The sequence below is a fragment of the Mus musculus genome, chromosome 6 (assembly GCF_000001635.26).
Source record: "Mus musculus strain C57BL/6J chromosome 6, GRCm38.p6 C57BL/6J".
In the NCBI taxonomy this organism is placed as follows: domain Eukaryota; kingdom Metazoa; phylum Chordata; class Mammalia; order Rodentia; family Muridae; genus Mus; species Mus musculus.
The window spans coordinates 13396017-13416213 of NC_000072.6; the positions used below are offsets into that span (position 1 = coordinate 13396017).

The 20197-nt window shown below is 38.2% G+C and overlaps 1 long non-coding RNA gene across 1 annotated transcript; it reads left to right on the forward strand.

The window, feature by feature from the left end:
* Positions 1-17320: 17320 nt before the first annotated feature.
* Positions 17321-19980, forward strand: 1700016P04Rik (RIKEN cDNA 1700016P04 gene). The gene is made up of 2 exons (NR_038149.1): positions 17321-17534; positions 19766-19980. It is a non-coding gene; the product is annotated as an RIKEN cDNA 1700016P04 gene (long non-coding RNA).
* Positions 19981-20197: the final 217 nt, after the last annotated feature.

Sequence of the window (20197 nt, forward strand, 5' to 3'; positions counted from 1 at the left end):
CACCATCTGGCAATCTCTGGAGTTAGTTGTTATAGTTGACTCTGTTCAGAGATTGTTCCTCTGTTGATTTTGTCACCCTCTATCAGCAGACGTGGGAGACTAGCTCTCTCCTCTGAGTTTCAGTGGTCAGAGCAGTCTCTGCAGGCAAGCTCTCCTCTTTCAGGGAAGGTGCACAGTTATCTGGTGTTTGGACCTCCTCCTGGCTGAAGATGAAGGCCCAAAACAGGATCTTTCCCAGAAGCTGTGTTGCTTTGGCCAGGAAGGTAGCCGGTTGTCTGGAGCTGAAGATGGAGCCGCCTCAGAAGCTCTGTGGCTCTCGCCTGTCCCAGAAATGGCTGGCCTCTGTATTCCACACCCTCACCTGTGCAGCCTGCCCTCCGCGGAGTCCCGGAGCCAAGGAGGCTCCCGCCGGGGCCTGAGGCACAAACCTCTCAGGTCGGGCGGACCCCTGTGCTCTCACCAGGATGGTGGCCGGTTGTCTCATGGCAAAGCTCTTACCTGCCTTTTTGTATAGCTTAATTTAATTCTTTCATAAAAGCAGCTTCCCTTCCAGTCATCCTCCCTGCCATACTCAAGAACAACCTCTGCTGTTCTCCCTGGAAACACAGAACCACATCCTAGGCTGAGAGTAATGAGAGCATTTGGTGGCTGATTATGGAATGGATCCCCGGGTGGGGCAGTCTCTGGATGGTCTTTCCTTCAGTCTCAGCTCCAAACTTTGACTCTGTAACTCCTTCCAGGAGTATTTTGCTCCCCATTCTAAGGAGGGACAAAGTATCCACACTCATAGAAGAATGCGAATTTATCCATTCCTATCTCCTTGTACAAAGCTCAAGTCTAAGTGGATCAAGGAACTCCACATAAAACCAGAGACACTGAAACTTATAGAGGAGAAAGTGGGGGAAAGCCTTGAAGATATGGGCACAAGGGAAAAATTCCTAAACAGAACAGCAATGGCTTGTGCTATAAGATCAAGAATTGACAAATGTGACCTCATAAAATTGCAAAGCTTCTGTAAGAGAAAATACACTGCCAATAAGACAAAAAGGGCACCAACAGATTGGGATAACCCCATTTAAAAATGGGACACAGAGCTAAACAAAGAATTCTCAACTGAGGAATACCGAATTACTGAGAAGCACCTGAAAACATGTTCAACATCCTTAATCATCAGGGAATTGCAAATCAAAACAACCCTGAGATTCCATCTAACACCAGTCAGAACGGCTAAGATCAAAAATTTAGGTGACAACAGATGCTGGCAAGGACATGGAGAAAGAGGAACACTCCTCTATTGTTGGTGGGATTGCAGGCTTGTACAACCACTCTGGAAATCAATCTGGCGGTTCCTCAGAAAATTGGACATAGTACTACCGGAGGATCCAGCAATACCTCTCCTGGGCATATACCCAGAAGATGTTCCAACTAGTAATAAGGACACATGCTCCACTATGTTCATAGCAGGCTTATTTATAATAGCCAGAAGCTGGAAAGAACCCAGATGTCCCTCAACAGAGGAATGGATACAGAAAACGTGGTACATTTACACAATGGAGTACTACTCAGCTATTAAAAACAATGAATTTATGAAATTTTTAGGCAGATGAATGTATCTGGAGGATATCATCCTGAGTGTGGTAACCCAGTCACAAAAGAAGACACATGATATGCACTCACTGATAAGTGGATATTAGCCCAGAAGCTTAGAATACCCAAGATACAATTTGCCAAACACAAGAAAATCAAGAAGGAGCAGCTGCCTCATATTCCTGCTGTGCCGAGGTGATGGACTCTCCTCCAACTGACATCCCTCCAAAACCCTGTGGTCATTGTGTTACTTTTGCTTCATTATTTGTTACACGAGTAAGAAAATAACTAATACAGAAGCACCCAAAGGTGATTTGTTTCTGGACGTCCTATTATCTCCCTATTCCTAAATTACTGACTTTATTTTAGAAACAGATTTGAGATTTAACCAACTCCTTTTTAGTAGCAACTTCATGAATCATACAGATTTGGAATCACCCCTCTTCCCCCATTTTTGAAGGAATTGTTTTATTTGCTATTCTATAAGCACCCTTCACTTTTAATAAAATGTCCTATTTAGTCCTAATACTTTCATCTAGCACACAATCCATTCTAACTACTTCGGTTTATAATTTCTTTAAAAGATGTGTCTGTTTGCCATTTCATGTCTGATTTCCATACAGGCTATCTGAAGCAACCTTTGTTTATGTTGATATTATGCTCGTCTCACTGAATAAGTAACAATGCTTTATACCTACTTTATGTCCCCAAACAACTTACATACAATGTTTTAAAAGTCTTTCCAACAAGGTTTTGTAGAATTCACTCAGGAAATAGTATGGCACTGATGCTTCTCTTTAAGAGTAGGTATTTTTTAAATGATGTTTTTATTTTTCCTTTGACAACATATTCATTTAGTTTTATATTATGTCTGGTTTTATTTTGATACTCTGTGTCCCTAAAAATTTTTTTCTATAAAAGCTTAGGCTCAATGGCAGGAACTTTGTACAAAATTCTTTTGTTGTTTCATAGATGTTATTGGTATATCTGGAGACACTTTTGAAAAGTTTATTTTAGTTTTATTGATGTGTATGTGGAGGTAATTGAGGCTGTGAGCCACTGATGTGGATGCTGGAAATCCAATCCTTTGCAAGAGCAATACATACTCTTAGCCATGGAGCCATCTCTTCACCTGGATGACTATGCTTTTAACAAACATCTCTGGTTCTTTCTTCTATTATCCCCATCCTCTGCCATCTCAATTGCCAGAAGTTTGCGTTTTATTAAGTTCTTCAGAGAACTCATTTTATCTTAATTAGTCTGGATGGAGAAGATTAGGTTTGTTTTTGTTTTTTTAAAAATTCTTTCTCTATTTCTTCTTTTGTTTGTCCTTTTATCACTGAGTTGAGAGATTATTTTGTATAATTTTTTTAATCTCACTTTCTAACTAATGTACTTTCCTCTGTATATTTCTAGAGTGTTGTTTTGGCCATATGCCACAGTCAGGAAGTGTAACACTCTGATTTTAACACTAGTTTTAAATGTGATTTCTTCTTTAGCCCACACTTATTTAGAAAAGCAGTTTTAACTGTCTCAGGACTCTTTGACTTTACACTCACATCTGTTTTTCAATGGACTGGCTTAGTTGTGTTCTTTAAATATCACAAATAGGCCTTTAAGTACCATGTAGCATCTTCTCGTTGGGTAGCTGGGTGGCTCCCAGATGTTATTCATCTTCCTGCTGAACTATGTCTTTATCAGCTAGAGACCAGCCAAAGCTTTAATCATTAGCCCTTGTTAAAGCTGCTGTGCTTTCTGAACTGCCATTGCTAAATTTAGTACAAGTTTCAAGTTTGTTTGTTTGCTTTTGAAAAATACCAACTTATGTTCCTGAGACCCATCTGATCCTTGGGGATGTCCTTTTAACCCAGCACTTTTTGAGTCCAGCAAACCCATTCTTCTTATAGTAGTGGCATTGTTGTTAGGTGAACACAGCTAGAACTCATGTTGTAAGGAAGGCTAGCATCAAGCCTACAAGATGCCTGTGCTAACTCTTTACTTCTTTCCTATTTATGGACCAGGACTTAGTTATGTAAGTAGATTCTGCATCAATGTGATCGAGCGTTCATCTTCAGCTCTTCATAATATATGGACATTCCATCCAACTAGCTAAGCTCCCTGACATTTGCCTTGAAACAGGCTAATGCAACCAATAAAAGAGACACCCTGGTAAAAAAAAAAAAAAAAAAAAAAAAAAAAAAAAAAAAAAAAAGGAGCTCCTCTCCCAACACCCAGCACATAGAGCCAGGCACCCACATGGCTCTACTAAAGCTCCCAAGGAACAGAGAGAACAATACCCTTCACTGGGGACAGAGGATTTCCTTGGGATTCCTCCAGTGTCCGCTGCTAAGTCTGTTTCTCCTCCTTGACTCTCAGGTTGCAAGCTATTCCTTGGTGTCGGCTTTCTCCTAGCCGGAACTGGTCAGAACCTTAGCCTAACCACACCCTCCAACCCAAGGGCACTTTGGGAAGTTCCTGACCATTGATTGAATTCTAACACTGATTGGACTGAGTCACAGTGAAAATTGAGCACAGTGTCCAACCACTTTTAGGCATTAATATGATTGTCAGTCTTAAGAATAAAACAATCATTTTGTGGTGTTAATTCGACTTTTTAAAAATTGCTGATAAGCTTATGGTTTTTATGTAACCATTACAATTCTCTTCTGTAAATTGCTAATCTGTCCATTTCCCTATTTCCCTATTATATAGCCTTCTCTTAATAAATTTGAAATACACACACACACACACACACACACACACACACACACACACACACACACACGACACTAATCCTGAGTTGTTAAATGCATACAACTCTCAGTTGATAACTGTCTTCATTTTGTGATGTACATAAGAATTTGTGTTCATTTAAGTTATTTTCTTTAGAAAGGAAATAAAATCAAAGGTGTCTCGTCTCCTCCTAATTCCTAAGAAAATGCTAAAGGGGGAAAATTGATGATTCATTTCCCTGACTGTAGTAATAAATAATAGGTGATGTGAGTAGGGGTAGGGGGAAACAGCCTGTCTTAACATTTTTACATGAGAGCTTTAAAAAGCTGCTTAAATGTCAATTTGCACTAAATGACAGCCTTTAAAGGAGGTCTACAAAATTAACTGTCAAGGTTATACATTCTAAGAAAAATCTCAATCCTTAGGTCACAGAGGTGTTTGCAAGTAGCAGGTAATTTTCTAGTTAATGACATTTTGGTTGTCAGGAGTAATCTCTAAACAGCCAAACCTTGTTATTCAAAGAAGAGGGAGGCCGAGTTATCCTGATCCTTAACGAAACGTGATAAAGTGTCCTGTGGTCCACCTTTTATGCTGCCATATTAATGAGGAAGATAGACATGGGAGCAGCAGTCAGATACAATGGGCTCACAGAGCCACAAAGCATCATATGAATTCTGGACAATGAAGTGAGGTTTCTGGCCACAAAAGAAACTCACTTGTCAGTCAAGGACTCTAAGTGGATGACATAAAATAAAGATGCCAAATTTTTTGTTTTTAAAACAAAAATGAATGCTTTTGCATATAATAACCACAATTATACATCTCATGGCCAACTTCCTCACCCCAAGTTCCTAGCGTGCACATTTAAATTTGATGGAAGTTTGGGCATGTTTTTGAATGACTCATTCTGAAAATTTGCTTTGGACAGTTCTAGTAACTTAAAGTATAGCTTTTGGCTCTCATCAGCATTCTTTTTTTTTTTTTTAAATATGGATGTATCACATAAGAAGATGACTCAACAGAATCATCTTCTAACATAATAATTTAAGTAATTTATCTGGTCAATTTAAAGGTATCTATAAGGTCCCTCCACTCACTCCAGTTTCCAGGTAAGCTAATCCCTATATCTTGGAAGTGACACCTACCGTGGGGAAGGTGTTTTATTGTCTCTGTGACTAGGTGGCCAGTAGAGCAGACAGGCACTGGTTTGTCAGATGCTTTCTGCCATACCCCTTGAGGCTTCTTCAGCATTCCATTCTATTTGACTCTGATCCCAGATACATAGAGCTTCTAGACCTTCAGCTCTGTGATATTCTTGACCAGTGCTATGAGACCTTATTTGTTCTCAAGGATGTTCTAGGTTGCCCAGCTTTGTTAAAGATCCCAAGTCATTTATAGTTCATTCTGCCTTTCTTTCTGCACAGACCGAATCAGCTCTCCAATCCCCAACCCTATCCCTACCAAGGCCATTCTATTCTTGCCTAATAGTAGCATTCTCTTTTGGTTAATGTCAGCCTGTTGGTGGCAGTAGTAAGAGTTGTCTGCATTCTGTTGTTCACCATCCCCCTCAGCTCCTTCAAAGCAGGGAGCCCCACCACCTGGGTCCTCCTTCTCTGGGGAGCTGGCTTGCATGTTAAAAGTTTCACATTCTCTCTCAGAATGAGGCAAGCCCAGCACTTCACAGGCCAAGCCCAAGCTACATTTTTAGAAGAAGCAAGAAAAATGTCTTCTTCTGAGGAGGAATGGGGGTCAGGTTAAATGCTGTGGGACAAACTTCACATGATATAAATGACATAGGGCACAGAAACAAAAACTCTACCCTGTATCATCGGTGGGCTCTCAGTCCACATGCAAACAGCCTGCCTTCAGAATGAATGTGAGCTCCCAGGATATGACTCATTAAATGTATTTAGTTCTAGAAAGGATTTGCCTACAATTCCTTCACTCATCTTCACAACTACCATGAGCTGCTTTTAGAGGCTTCTCTCAAAGGGGTCCAGTGGGCATTTTCCTACTCCTGAGTGTCTGCCTTTCAATCGCACCCTACCCAACTGAGCTGTATCCAGAATCATACCTCTTGTTCACCCACATCTGACCTCTTGCCAAACTCTTCCCTCCTTAATTGGGGATTCCTTTATGAGGCCCCATAAGACCCTCTCAGGTCTCCTGTCTCTTACTTTGATCCACCACATGAATTTGAATTCTGTACATTTAAATTGAACTTATTTTTCAAAACCAAAATTTCCCCCAGTCCCTTTTTATCTCAAGCATAAATCGTAAAATGGGAATAAGCATTTAGGTCAAGTGGCCCTCGGCCTTTTAACAGAGCCCAGTCATTGTCATTGATTGTACGGTTAACTTACAATCTCTGCATGTTACCAACAGCCAGTGGTACTAAAAGCCAGACAGTGTAGGATATCACCTCCTGGTGCCTGCTTTCCTGCCTGGTAGTTCCTTTCCCTGGCTTCCTCCTCTTGGACATTGTCAAAAATGGGGTGGTCTCTTGCCAGCTGAATGCTCCTGGAAACCTGTCTGAAGCCTCTTTCTCTACTTTAATTTTTGTGGATAAGTTTTTTCATAAACAGAAACATGATGCTTCTTTCCTTTCCCATTTGTTTCCATTTATGTTGTCAATGTTCCTTTCCGTTTATATTTACTTCAACTTAGTGTGCAATAGTTATAAATCTGCTTATTTCACTTGTCTTAGATATAACCTTCCTAAACTTTCATAGGCCATAATTTGTCAAAGATTGTTTGTAAAAGTCATTTGAAATACAAAAGAGGGTTTTCCCCAAAATCTACCTTTTAAAAAATAATAAATTCTTTTTTTGTTGTTTTGGGTTTTTTGTTTGTTTTGTTTTGTTTTTTGTTTTTGTTTTTGTTTTTGTTTTTTCGAGACAGGGATTCTCTGTGTAGTCCTGGCTGTCCTGGAATTCACTGTGTAGACCAGGCTAGCCTCTAACTCAGGAATCTGCCTGCCTCTGTCTCCCAAGTGCTGAGATTAAAGGTGTGCGCCACTACCGCCTGGCTAAAAATAAGTAAATTCTTAAAGAATAGAAAAAATATATTTAAAAAAAAACACGTTGTTGTCTTTTGTCTTTTGTCTGTCTCTTTACATACAATCTGAAACTGAATTTAAAAACACCTTAAATCTATTTAATTCTAACTTAAAGATGACATCTTGATAAGCATTATGATTTAATTCAATTTTGAAACATTCCCCACCCCCACCCCCCCATTCATCTTTGTGGTTTAAATCACCACCAAAATCACTATCAGAATGGACAACGGCAGGCATTTTTCTCCCTTTCTTTTAGAAAATGGAAAATGAGCAATGGCAGCTATGAGAAAAGAAGCATCTCACTGGGAAGTCTGTACTGCTACAGAAAACATTAGCCAACTTTTATGTCATGATCTCAGAAGGATTCTGCTAACAAAATAGACAATAAAGCCTAACTGGGGTGCTCAGCGTAAGATAAAGTTTAGGACCCTGAGACCCCCATTTGTTTTTAGGTTATACAGATTTCCCTTCTTATAATAATTAATTTTCTAACCTAGTTTCTTCACCTTCGTGTAGTATGTACACTCCTTTCTCTAAACAATACCCCAAAGCCATTTCAGAATCCTTTCAATGCCCACTTTAGACTGCACGTACTCTAATCTCCTAACAATAGTATGAGTTTTCCATCCCTGTTAATAATTGAGTTCAGACAGTTTCTACTCAAGTGTATTCCCAAGGTATCAAGGTATAAATAATAGAAGGGCAGATTCAACTTGAATAGGATTTGTGTGGATGGACATTAACACAAAACTGTCCTCTAATAATGTGTTGGGGGAATGTCCTTCATATTATGATCATATTATTACCTATGCATAATTGAGTATGCCTGTAATTAAGATCAGATGCATTATGGAAAGATGCATTATGTGCAAGAGAAAATATGAATGTATGACTTAGTATATCAAGAAAAATAGAGAATTGCCCATGATACTCCCTCCAGCAATCAAACGCCTTCTCTGGAGCCCTATAAAATGAGCCCCAAACAATAACAAAGGCTCATAAAGACCCTCACTGGTTCACTGCCAGGCTTGATTGTATATCCCTCTATCGTATCACAGCAACTATTGCTAAACTTCAAATCATATCATGCTTCTTTTGCAAATCTGCGTGAGTTCCTATTTTCAGTTCTTTGGATAAGAAGCCAAGACCCTGGGAACAGTTAGCGCAGCCTCTGAGCACTGCTAACAAGACCTCATTCCCCCAAAGTGGAGTGTTGTCATCTTACTACTAAGCATAAATTTAAATACGCTTAACAAAAGTTCAATAACAGATTAAATAACATTGTGTATATTTCTAAAATCACCTAGCAGTGGTTTGTGCCATATATTTATTCTGTCATTAAATATAGTTGTAAGTAGATATCTCTGTAAACCCTTGACTATGTGAAAGGAGACCATAAAGCATAGAAAGAAGGATTGCAGGCTCCAAAGGGGATAGGAACTCCAAGGGAAGACCAACAGAGTCAACCAATCTGGACCCTTAGGGCTCTCAGGGTCTGAACCACCACTCAAAGAACATACATGGCCTAGACCTAGGCCTCCATACTCATATGTAGCAGATGTGTAGCTTGGCCTTCCTGTGTGTCCCAGACAACTGGAGTGGGATTTAATCTAAAACCTGTTGTCTGTACAGGGGATATGTTCTACTAGCTGGGCTGCCTTGTCTGGCCTCAGAGGGAGAGGAATCTCTTAGCCTTGCAGAGCCTGGTAATGCCAAGGTGGGGAGGAATACCCAAGAGACCCCCACAGGCTTAGAAGAGAAGGAGGAAATGGAGGAAGGAATGTGGGAGTAGGTGACCAGGAGCAGGCAGTGAATGGGATATAAAGTGACTAAGTTAAAAAAATAAAATAAAGAGATCATGATACTCATGGTACCCACTGAAAGATATCGTTTCTAGTTAAACCAAGAACTACATTGAGATATTTTTGTCAATAATAAATATATAACTATACAACTAAGCATCATTTTTTGCAGTCTTCACTAAGTGCCTGTGTAGTGAAAGCGAGTTCAGTATAAAACCCGTCACTGTTGCCATCTTCTGATAATAATAAACTTCTTTATGTTACATGCGAAGAGCTTTTCAAATACCATTTCTAGTTGTGTGCCTATGACAAGAATACATCACAGTCCCCCGTGAGGCTATTATACTCTTTCAGAATGTGACTTCCTTAGTTGCAGATGTAACCCTTTAAGCTTAGGTCCCTCTGAAATAGGCTGTTCTTTGAATCTGATGTAACTGGTTAAGAACAGGAATGGCACACACTGGACACATGCTCCTATAGTGATGAGGGGAGATGATGGAGGGAGGCATCTAGAAGCCAAGCAGGAGCAGATTGCAGGCAAACACCAAAGACTAGAAGACGAATACAAGGATCCCTATACAGGCTTCAGAGAAGCGTGCTCTGCTCTGCTAATTCCCTTATTTCAAACCTTTAACTTTTAGAAGTGTTGGTTTCCAAAAAAAACCCTTCTATTGTTGTAAGCTGTCTAGTTTTTGGCACCTTGTCATGACAGTCTAGGAAACCAATATGTTACCCTACTTTAGTTCTCTCAATTATTAATTTATGAGTTAATTAACTTGTGGGTTAGGCAGTATTAACACCTGTATTTGTTTTTTGTTTGTTTGTTTGTTTCTCATCGCTGTCTCAGAATATATATAAGAAGTAAGTTTATATATTTCAGTAAGAAAGGCATGGTGGCAAGCAGCTATATGGTAGCAGAATCACGGATGGTGACTCCTCACCTCCTCACATGTTAGAGGAAGAGGAAGCAGAGACAAGACAGATTATTAATGTTGGATACTGCCCCAGGGAATCATTTTCTCCAAAGAGGTTCTACCTCATTGGCATTTTATAATTTCCCAAAATAGTGCCACCACCTGAGGAGCAAGTATTCACACACATAAGCCTGAGTTCCTGTCTCAAAGAACTTAATTAGGAATCAAACAAATTTACATGAACTCATGGGAACACGTCACATCCAGACTACAGCAAACCTATTGTGGGTGTTAGGAAATGAAATCAATCACTTAAAATTACATAGCTGGTAAAGGAAGAAAAGGAGAGCTAGGGTTTGAAGTAAGATTACCTAAAGTTGTCCTTAATGGATCCAGTATCCTCCAAGACAGATTCAAGAATTTATGGTTTTTTTAGTGTAAGCTAATATTTTCTTGTGATTTTCTTCAAATTCTTTTCTGTGTAGACGTTTCATTTTCAGTTTGGTTGTGATGAAAAGTTTTGTTCTTTCTTGTTCTGAGATAATGCCAGTGTTTATAGCATTTGTAAAGATGTTTATTTCCACAGAGATATTATACATCAACTTCATTTGTTATATTTCTGTATCTATTTTCTAATTTCTAGACTGTGTGTATTGTCTCATTGACTCTTTTGGTAAAACTCAGGGGTAATTCAGTTTCTATTATTGATTTTATATAACATTTTACTAATAAATATTAGGGAAGATTTCTCTCTTTTCTTTTTCAAACACTTTTGTGCATCATTATCTCTTTCTTTCAGATGGATTTTTGAATAGGTCTCCTAAGGTATATAAAAAACAAAAAACTTGTTAAATTTTTGAGGTACATTATATTCTTGAATTAATTTTAAGAAATAATACAAAACTAATTTTATGTTCTTTGGTTAAGTTTATAATGTTCCTCCTCCAAAAAAATTCTAGATTTTTATATAAATAGTTTATATTAGACAAAATAAATTATTTCTATATTTTTAAAACATAAATATTAGGATTTCTGTTACACTGTTGTAGACTTTAATATAGTGTTCTTATACATGGTTGGGTTACCAAACTCCATAAACATTTTCCCAGTTTTACAGTTGTTGATTCCTCTTGGTTTTTCATTTAGATAATTGTATTTCTTTCCAGATTGCAGAATCTTTATCACTTCTCTATCAGTTGAGCTCATTTATGTAGCTATCATTACATTCATCCCATCTCATGTTCCTGGCTAGACAGTTCTCCTCTGTGTGCACCTCTTAGTCCTGGCCCATGGAGGTGCTGAAGAATGTTCAGCATGCTTACATTGACTACGTTGTTTATTCTGTGCTTCTGGTAGAAAACCACATGAATTACAAAAATTTCCTGCTAGTCCTAACTTCACTCAAATTTGTGTTATGTTGTGTTTGCATTTAAAAGCATTTAGTATCATCGAATGATCTTGAGCTCCATCATCTATAGACCATAAAAAAATCTGTTGATGTGACAACTCATATTAATTGATCAACTAAACTATCCTAATTATTAAGAAAGTTTTATCATTGTCATGTGATTGTACAATGGTTGATTTGAGAAGACTGAAGGGAAGCAAGAGCTTCGTACCTCTGACCTGTTCTGCTGTATTTCTCGCGAGGTACTAGTTTATGTGAACTAATATTCTGAAGCCAAAGTTATGTCCATGCCATATTCTTTGGTCGTATTCCGTTTTCTTGTGCTTATCCCATAATGTGCAGCTGTTGCCCTGGTTCTGCCTCTCCAGCTTTGCCTAACTTTCTAATCATCTGGGTTTCTTACTTTTTCCTTTATCTGCTTTGTTCTACAGCAGAAATCCATTTTTATTCAAGTATTGCCCTAAGGCAGGATAAGGCTGTGAAACATTATTAGGTTTTACATGGGTTTTTATGGATTACTGCATGGATTCATTTCCTCCCTGTGACTCTGTGAAGAGTCTACAATTCTGCTAAATTCTAAAGGGGATTTTATAGATATAAATGACTAAAGTTTTTCCATATGCTAAATCTTCATTAAGCCAAATACTTAAAGGGCTATAAATGTGAACCATATTATTTGATATCATAGAAACAGTGTTTATTAAATTGCCTTTTGATATTATGTCATTGCTCACACTGGGGGCTATTATAAATAGCTGGATGGCACACAGTCATGCTTATCATAGGCAAACACTGTCCCACATCATTCTCTTCCCTTTTTAAGAGAGTTTTTAAGAATATGGGAGATATTCCTCTTAGAACTCATTATCTGAGAAACAGAAAACTGAATGGATTTTCTTCCTATTATTGGAAATAGTTTATTTTCACATACAATATATCCTGATTATATTTGCCCTCCTTCTTACTCCTCCCAGGTCTTCCCCAGCTCACCTCCTAGCTGGATCCACTCCCTTTGTATCTTTAATTAGAAAAGAAGAGTCTTCTAAGAAAAATAATCAAACTTGACAAAATAAAACATAAGATGAAGCAAAAACTATCATATCAAAGTTGGACATAGTAAGCCAACAGAACAGTAAGAGGCCCAAGAATAGGCACAAGAGTCAGAGACATACTCAGCTATAACACACACACACACACACACACACACACACACACACACACACACACGCTATAACTTGAGAAGACCTGGTGCAGACATGAGTAGTAGGCCCTGTGCTTGCTGCTTCAGTCTCCATAAGCTCATATGCATCTTGCTTAGTTGGTTCAGAGGGTCTTATTCTCCTGGTGTTCTCTATCCATTCTGGCTCTTACAATCTCCACAGGATTCCCTGAGCTCTGAAGGGAGGAATTTGTCGGAGACTTCCTAGTTAGACCCTATCTATCTCCATGTAATGTCTGGCAGTGGATCTCTGAATCTATTACCATCTGCTTGCAGAGGATGCTCCTCTGATGATCGCTGGATAAGCCACTGATCTATTAGTATAGCAGAATATTGTTAGGATTCATTTTATTGATGCTGCTTTATTTTCTTATCTGTAGTGTTTTGTTTTACCCTAGGTCTCTGGGATATCCAGTTTCTAATTCTTGGTTACCCAAGCAATGTGGGGTATGAGCTTATTCTGATTGGAGTAGGCCTTACATAAAATCAGACATTGATTGACTACTTCTACAAGTTCTTTACCACCAATGCCCAAGCATAATTTGTAGGAAGGACAGATTGTAGGTTAAGGGTTTTGTGCTTGGGTTGGTGTCTATATTTCTTTTTCAGTAGCCAGAAACTTACCTTCCTATACCAAAGACACTAGAAAGTAGGGATGAAAGGGCCATGTAGGCACCAGCTTGACTTCTTCATGTCCAATGAGTTTTGTGAATGTTGTCTTCAGCAATAGGGCCCAGCTGTCGATTTTCAAGGAACGATCCTTTGTCATTGAAATACCCTGGGTTATTTGGGAATTTCTCATTGGAACTCTTTGGTCAACAATTCAATTTAATACAGTGGAGACCAGCCATGGGAATCCTCACCTGGCAACAGATATGACCAGTTGAATCTCCTTAGAGCCCATTATTAGGAGTCCTCATTATGATCACTTCCATAGACTCTAGGCAGTTTCCTCTGCACTAGGTTTCCACACCACCCCCAAAGTCTACTAATTCTAACCATCTCTGCCTCTTTTCTCTCCCTCTACTTCATTTTCCCCTACCTGACATCTCCCCATATCTGCACTCACCTATTCCTAATCCATTTGTGAAATCAACTTTTCCCTCTCCAGGGGAGAGCCATTGGTACACCACAGATCGCCTCCTCATTATCTTACCTCTTTGGGTTTATGGATTTTAGCTCGGAGATCATTTACTTAACAGTTAATATCTTCTTAAGTGAATAATACCCTATTTATCTTTCTGGGTCTGGGTTACCTCACTTGGAATGATTTGTTTTATTTTTTATGTTTTTTAGTTTCATCTATTTGCCTGCAAATTTCATGATAGCATTTTGTTTATTTGGTTTTTTTTAACATCTGAGTAATACTACAGTATGTAGATGTACCCATATTTTCTTTATCCATTCTTCTGCTGAGAGACATCTAGGTTGTTTCCGGTTTCTGGCTATTATGAATAAAGCCACAATGAACATGGTTGAGGAAGTGTCTTTGTTGGAGGATGGAGCATCCTTTGTGTATATGCCCAAGGGTAGTACAGCTGTATCTTGAAGTAGGTTGATTCCAAATTTTCTGAAAAACTACCATATTGATTTCCAAAGTAGCTATATAATTTGCTCTTCCATCAGCAATGGAAGGTTCCCCCTACACCACATCCTTGCCAGCATATGTTATCATTTGTGTGACTGATCTTGGCCATTCTAATATGTAAAAGATGGAATCTCAAAGTACTTCTGATGTTCATTTCTCTCACATCAAAGGATGTTGAACATTTCTTTGTTTCTCAGCCATTTGAGATTCCTTTTTTGAGAATTCTTTGTTTAAGTCTATACCCCATTTTTAATTGGTTTACTTGTTGTACATAAATTTTAAAATCCCTTAGATCCTTTCATATTTCTTTCTTGACCCACTGGTCATTCAGTATGGAATTGTTTAGTTTCAATAAGTTTGTTGGCTTTCTGTTGTTTCTGTTATTGTTGAAGTTTAACTTTAATCCATGGTGGCCTAATAAAACATAGGGAGTTATTTCAATTTTTTTGTATTTGTTGAGACTTGATTTGTGTTCAAGTCTGTCGCTATTTTTGAAAACATTTCTATGAGATGCTGAAAAACATGCTATGTTCTTTTCATTTTAGGTGAAATATTCTGTTGATATCTGTTAGATCCATTTGATTTATAATGCCTGTTAGCGTTAGTATTATCTGTGTTTATTATTTTTTCTCCATTATTGGGTAATGGACAAATGGGTAAGTTATTGAAGTCTTTTGTTATCAGTATATGAGTGTCAATATGTGATTTTAAACTATAGAAGTGTTTCTTTTATAAATTGGGTAGGGCCTTGTGTTTGGGGTATACATATTAAGAATTGAAATGTCATGTTAGTGGATTTTTTCCTTTGATGTGTATGTAGTATCCTTCCCTATCTCTTTTGACTAGTTTTTGTTTAAAGCCTAATTTGTTAGATATTAAAATGGCTATACCCACTTGCTTCTTAGCTCCATTTGCTTGGAATATCTCTTTTCAACCCTTTACTATGAGGAAATGTTTATCCTTGATGTTGAGATGTGTTTGTTGGATACAGTACAAGGATGAATCCTGTTTTCATATCCATTTTCTTTGTCTTTTTGGGGGGGAATTAAGACTACTGATATTGAAAGATACCAATGACAAATGATTATTGGTTCCTGTTATGTTGTTGTTGGTGGTGGTGATGATGGTTGTAATGGTGATAATGGTGGTCATGTATGTACACATATTCTTCACTTTTTAAAAAATGTTCTAGTGTTAACATTATGTATTTCCTTAATTTTTGGTAGCTAACCTCCTTAAGTTAGAGTTTTCCTTCTAACAATTTCTTTAGGGCTGGTTTTATAGGTGGGTATTGTTAAATTTGACTTTATCATGGAATATCTTATTTTTCTCAACCTGTGGTGATTTTACATTATGTTAGGTATGGTATTCTAGGGCTGGCATCTGTGATTTCTTAGAGTTTGCCATACATCTATAAGATCTTTCAGGCTTTCAGAGTCTCCGCTGAGAAGTCTGGTGTTATTCTGGTAGGTCTGTCTTTAAATGTCACTTGGCCTTTTCCTTTGCAGCTTTTAGGGTTTTTCTTCATTCTATACATTTAGTGTTTTGATTATTATGTGGTCAAAGAACTTTCTTTTCTGGTCCTATCTATTTGGTATTCTGTGTGGTTCTTATACCTTTATAGGTATCTATAATCTGAGGATTTGGGTGACATCTTTAAGGAGGAGAATGGAGTTGAGACCCATAGTGGGAGAAATCTAGGGTAAAAGGCATACCTACAAAGAGGAATGCTCACTTGGATCCAGAGTACCAGTAAACTTCTTTTTCATGGGCATAAACCCTAGGATCTCTAGACTTTTACTACTACTACTAGAAAATCTTTAAAGTGGACACAGCAGAATGAAGGGTGGGGAATCTACCATCACAGAGTCCAGAGAAAATAGAGTGTTTCTTATACTTGCTTCCCATTTAAGATGGTTTTGGGCTTTCAAAGAAAACAGCATTAAAGAGCGTTTACTGGTTTGTTTTTGTTTTCCGTTCCCTATCTTCACTGAAACTATTTGCTAACCACATGAAGTTTGGAGAGAAACATGATATTGTGGTGTTTTTGATGGAAGGAAATGACAAAAATGACCGACCAACAAGAACTCAGAAAGTTGATGACTTTTGAGGGAGGAAATAAAACTTGTACAACAAAAGGCAAAGAAGGCCTGCAGTACGGGTACTGCAGAGACTGTGTTAGAGGGAGCATTTGAGTCTGGGAGTTGTAGACCAGCTGAACCAGCTTACCAAGACCTTTTTTTTTTTTTTCAAACAAAGAGAATTACATTCTAGTGCTGATAGAAGTGGACATGAAATAACATACTAGTGACTTTTTTCATGAAAGATGAGGAAATTTTAGTATGTGTTTGAAGGGGAGGGCCAGCAGCTTCTTATTCTGATATGAACAGCTCCTGCGGAGTAAAAGGAGTAAATAAAAGAAAAAGAATATTGAGATTAAGTGAGAAAAGTGAGAAGTGAGCTTTTCCAGTCTAGAAGTTTCTATGAGCATTTACCATGTAGAACCCTGTGCTGGGCTTTAAGATTTGGTAGTATGGAATCCCTTTCTTTGGGGAATTTACATTTAATGGAAAATGCCCAAGATGACCAGGTAAAAATAGAAAAAGCATAATCACATGATGTTTTTCAGAACTCTTTGTAATACTTAGACTGGGGGGTGGAGAAGATCTGAGCTGGAGGCTGTCATAACTTAGGTTTGTCAAATGATCACATGGATTTGTTCAGGCATTTACGCTGGTGAACAGGATGTCCAATTGAGGAAAGGAAAATATACAATAGGAATTGGCACTCAGCCCATGTGGAAAGTAAAAAAGATGTGGGCCTGTACTTCTCCAATGGAGATCTTAAGTTAGATTTCTGTGAAGGGATAAGAGGCCAAAGTGTGATCCCTGTGGGTGGTCCCTGAGACTGTAGAGGGAGAGGAATAAACAAGATATGCTGTGATGATGCAATAAGGGCTTGTCTGTGTCACAATATGATCAAAACCAGCAGGCTGGGTGCAGGGCAGCGGTCGGAGTGGATGGCCCAGGAAAGTAAGACCATAGCATGTAAGATCTTGCTCATCCACAGATATCACTATATACAGCAATTCTGATTCTTCAAACATCGTCTCCACAGAGCTGTTCATCCTGTGGCATGCTTAGCTGTTTCCACACTGCTTTGCAATGAAGATTCATTACTGTATCTTAATGTTTCTCTTTCTGGGCCTGTTGTTAAACTCAGGTAAGACCTTCATAATAGACAAGAGTATTAGCTAGTGAGAACAATGTGTGAAGTAATGTGTTCATAACCAGCAATGTGTCTCAGTATATTCTCAATGCATATTTGGTTCGAAAGAATTACGAAATGGATGAGTTCATTTCTATACAAGTAGCTACTTGAAAGTGGAGTAGAATCTGAAGAACTTTTTCCTTCATACAAACATTCTCATCTCAGTTCTAGGGGTAGATTTATATATTTACAAGGAAGGGAATTAGGAACTTATTTCCTTTATATTTGTTTTGGTTTGGTGTTAGTGCCTCTTTTTTAAAAGATGTTAATTTTAAAATATTGTATGCATATGTGTCTTGTGGAAAGCAGGGTTGCTACAAGCATGAGTGCCTGAAGAGACCAGCAGAGGGTGCTAAGTCCCTGGAGCAGGAGTCCCAAGGCCTTTGTGAACCTCCAGTTGTAGGTGCTAGGAGTCAGACTCAGATTCTCTTCATCATGAGCAGTATAGGCCTTTAACCACTGAGCCATCCCCAGCCTGATAGTGCCCCTCTTACAGTCTATACACTCAGTAATTTCTCCTTTCATTTCAGAATATCTTCAGCCAGATGGAACATGATTCATTATTATTATTGTTGTTATTATTATTATTATTACTATTATTATTCATGACTTATGTGTATATATAGATAGATAATGTATAGAGACACCTGTAACAATAATAGTTAAGAAGTTAGATACTATGAATTTGAGAATTATGAGAGGGCAAAGGAAGAATTGAAGGGAGGAGAGAGGAAGGGAAAATGATAAATATATTCAGATATAAAATTATCAAAAATAAAATATACCCAACAAAATTAAAAAGCTATTTGAAAAAAATGACTCTGAACTTATTAAGTCTTAAAGCATCAAGTCCCCAAGAAGTAATAAATGTTTGATAAGATTAAGAACAGAAAGGAAGAAATGGAGGTATGTGATATTCAAATGCTTTAAAGAGTGATGTCTTAGTGAGAAGAGGCAAGTGTGAGTGGGGGCACATGAGTGAACAGGCTCCTAAGTGACTTAGGAGATGAGCCAGTTTTCAGGAATGACAACTCTGTGGTGACAAGGAGATGCCCAGGTGTTAATAACCTAGCACAGATATGAAGATGCTGTAGCTATGGATAAACATGGCAGAACTTTCCAAAAAACACAGACATTTCAAGTTATATGAATGCACAACTACTGTCAAGATCCTTCTACCTCTGTCCTTTCTCTGTCTCTTGGGTGTCTTGTGCCCTGTTTGTGATGGTGAAAATAAAAGGCTCTGTGTTAGTGGAGGGGAAAGGCAATTCAGAAGTCATCCATTCCAGCTTTTCCTTTTCTAGTCTTTTCTTCTTTCCTCCTCCTCATCTTCATACTTCTTGTCTCTTTATGTCTCTCTTTGTGTGTCTCTCTTTTTCCTTCTTTCTCTCTTCTATGCCTAGATATACAAGAGAGTTTGAAAACTACATAAAATAATATTTTTGGAAGGGAAGAATTATCAAGAAGACTCAAACCAAAAAGCAGACTTAGAAAACAGTAACTTCAAAGGGTAATGATGGACTAGATGCGGCGGCTCCACATTGAAGAGTACTTCTTTCCTGCTCTTCCAGAAGACTTGAATACAGCTCTGAATACAGCTCATATAGAGAACTTCCATTGAACAATTCACAACCACTTGTAACTTCAAAACCTTCTTCTGGCCTCTTCAAGTGCTGCAACACATGATGCACATACAAACACACACACACACACACACACACAAATTAAGATACATAAATGAACTTAGAGTGGTGGTGATTCAACATCTCAAAATAGTCTCTGATTGAAGTATATGAAAGGAAAACATAGAAGCCCTGGCTATGGATTTCAAGCCACTTTCTCAGAAAGATACCTGAGCTTTATGTACAGTGACCCTCACCTACCTAGAATGACAGAACTTTCAACATGGTATCATGTTCAGCTCTGAATGTTCAGTGATGACCATGCATGCTTACCCAGTGATGCTGGGCTTATTCAGTTTACAAGCAGGCCATTAATTCTCTACACCAAATCAAACTACAAACCATGTCACTGGCTTTTTAAACATGTGTTCATGTCACTTTAACAACTGTGTTGTCACTGTGATAAATTCTTATTTCCCATAGAACTTTATTTTGAAACCACTGCTAAAACTTTGTGACCAAATATTTTCCAAGAATGTTGTTGTTTATGTTTGATTTTAGGAAGTGAAGATATTCCCGAAGTCAACAGTACCCTGGACTGTAAAAATCAAACGCTGTGTAGTTCGGAGAATACAAATGGAGACTGCTCTGATGTTCAGAAAGTGGGGCTGTGTGTCTTACGTCTTAGTCAAACTCCTCAGCAACAGACCTAAAGAAATTGGGTACAAGGAATGCAAGAGGATCACCTCCTTTGATGCATTAAATTAGGAAATATATTTTTCTGTCCTTTATTGCCTAAGTGACATACACATGTATTTATTGACAGTTTAGAGAAAGGTTTATCCAGGAATACCAATGACAAACCGAGAACCTCCATGGTTTCTTTAATTTCAACAGGTCGAGAAATTGTTGAGAAACCAAAGACTTCCCTGCTTGTGGTGCTGGGGAGATTTGGGGCAGGGGGAATGGGAAAGGGGATATTAGAGAAGAAAA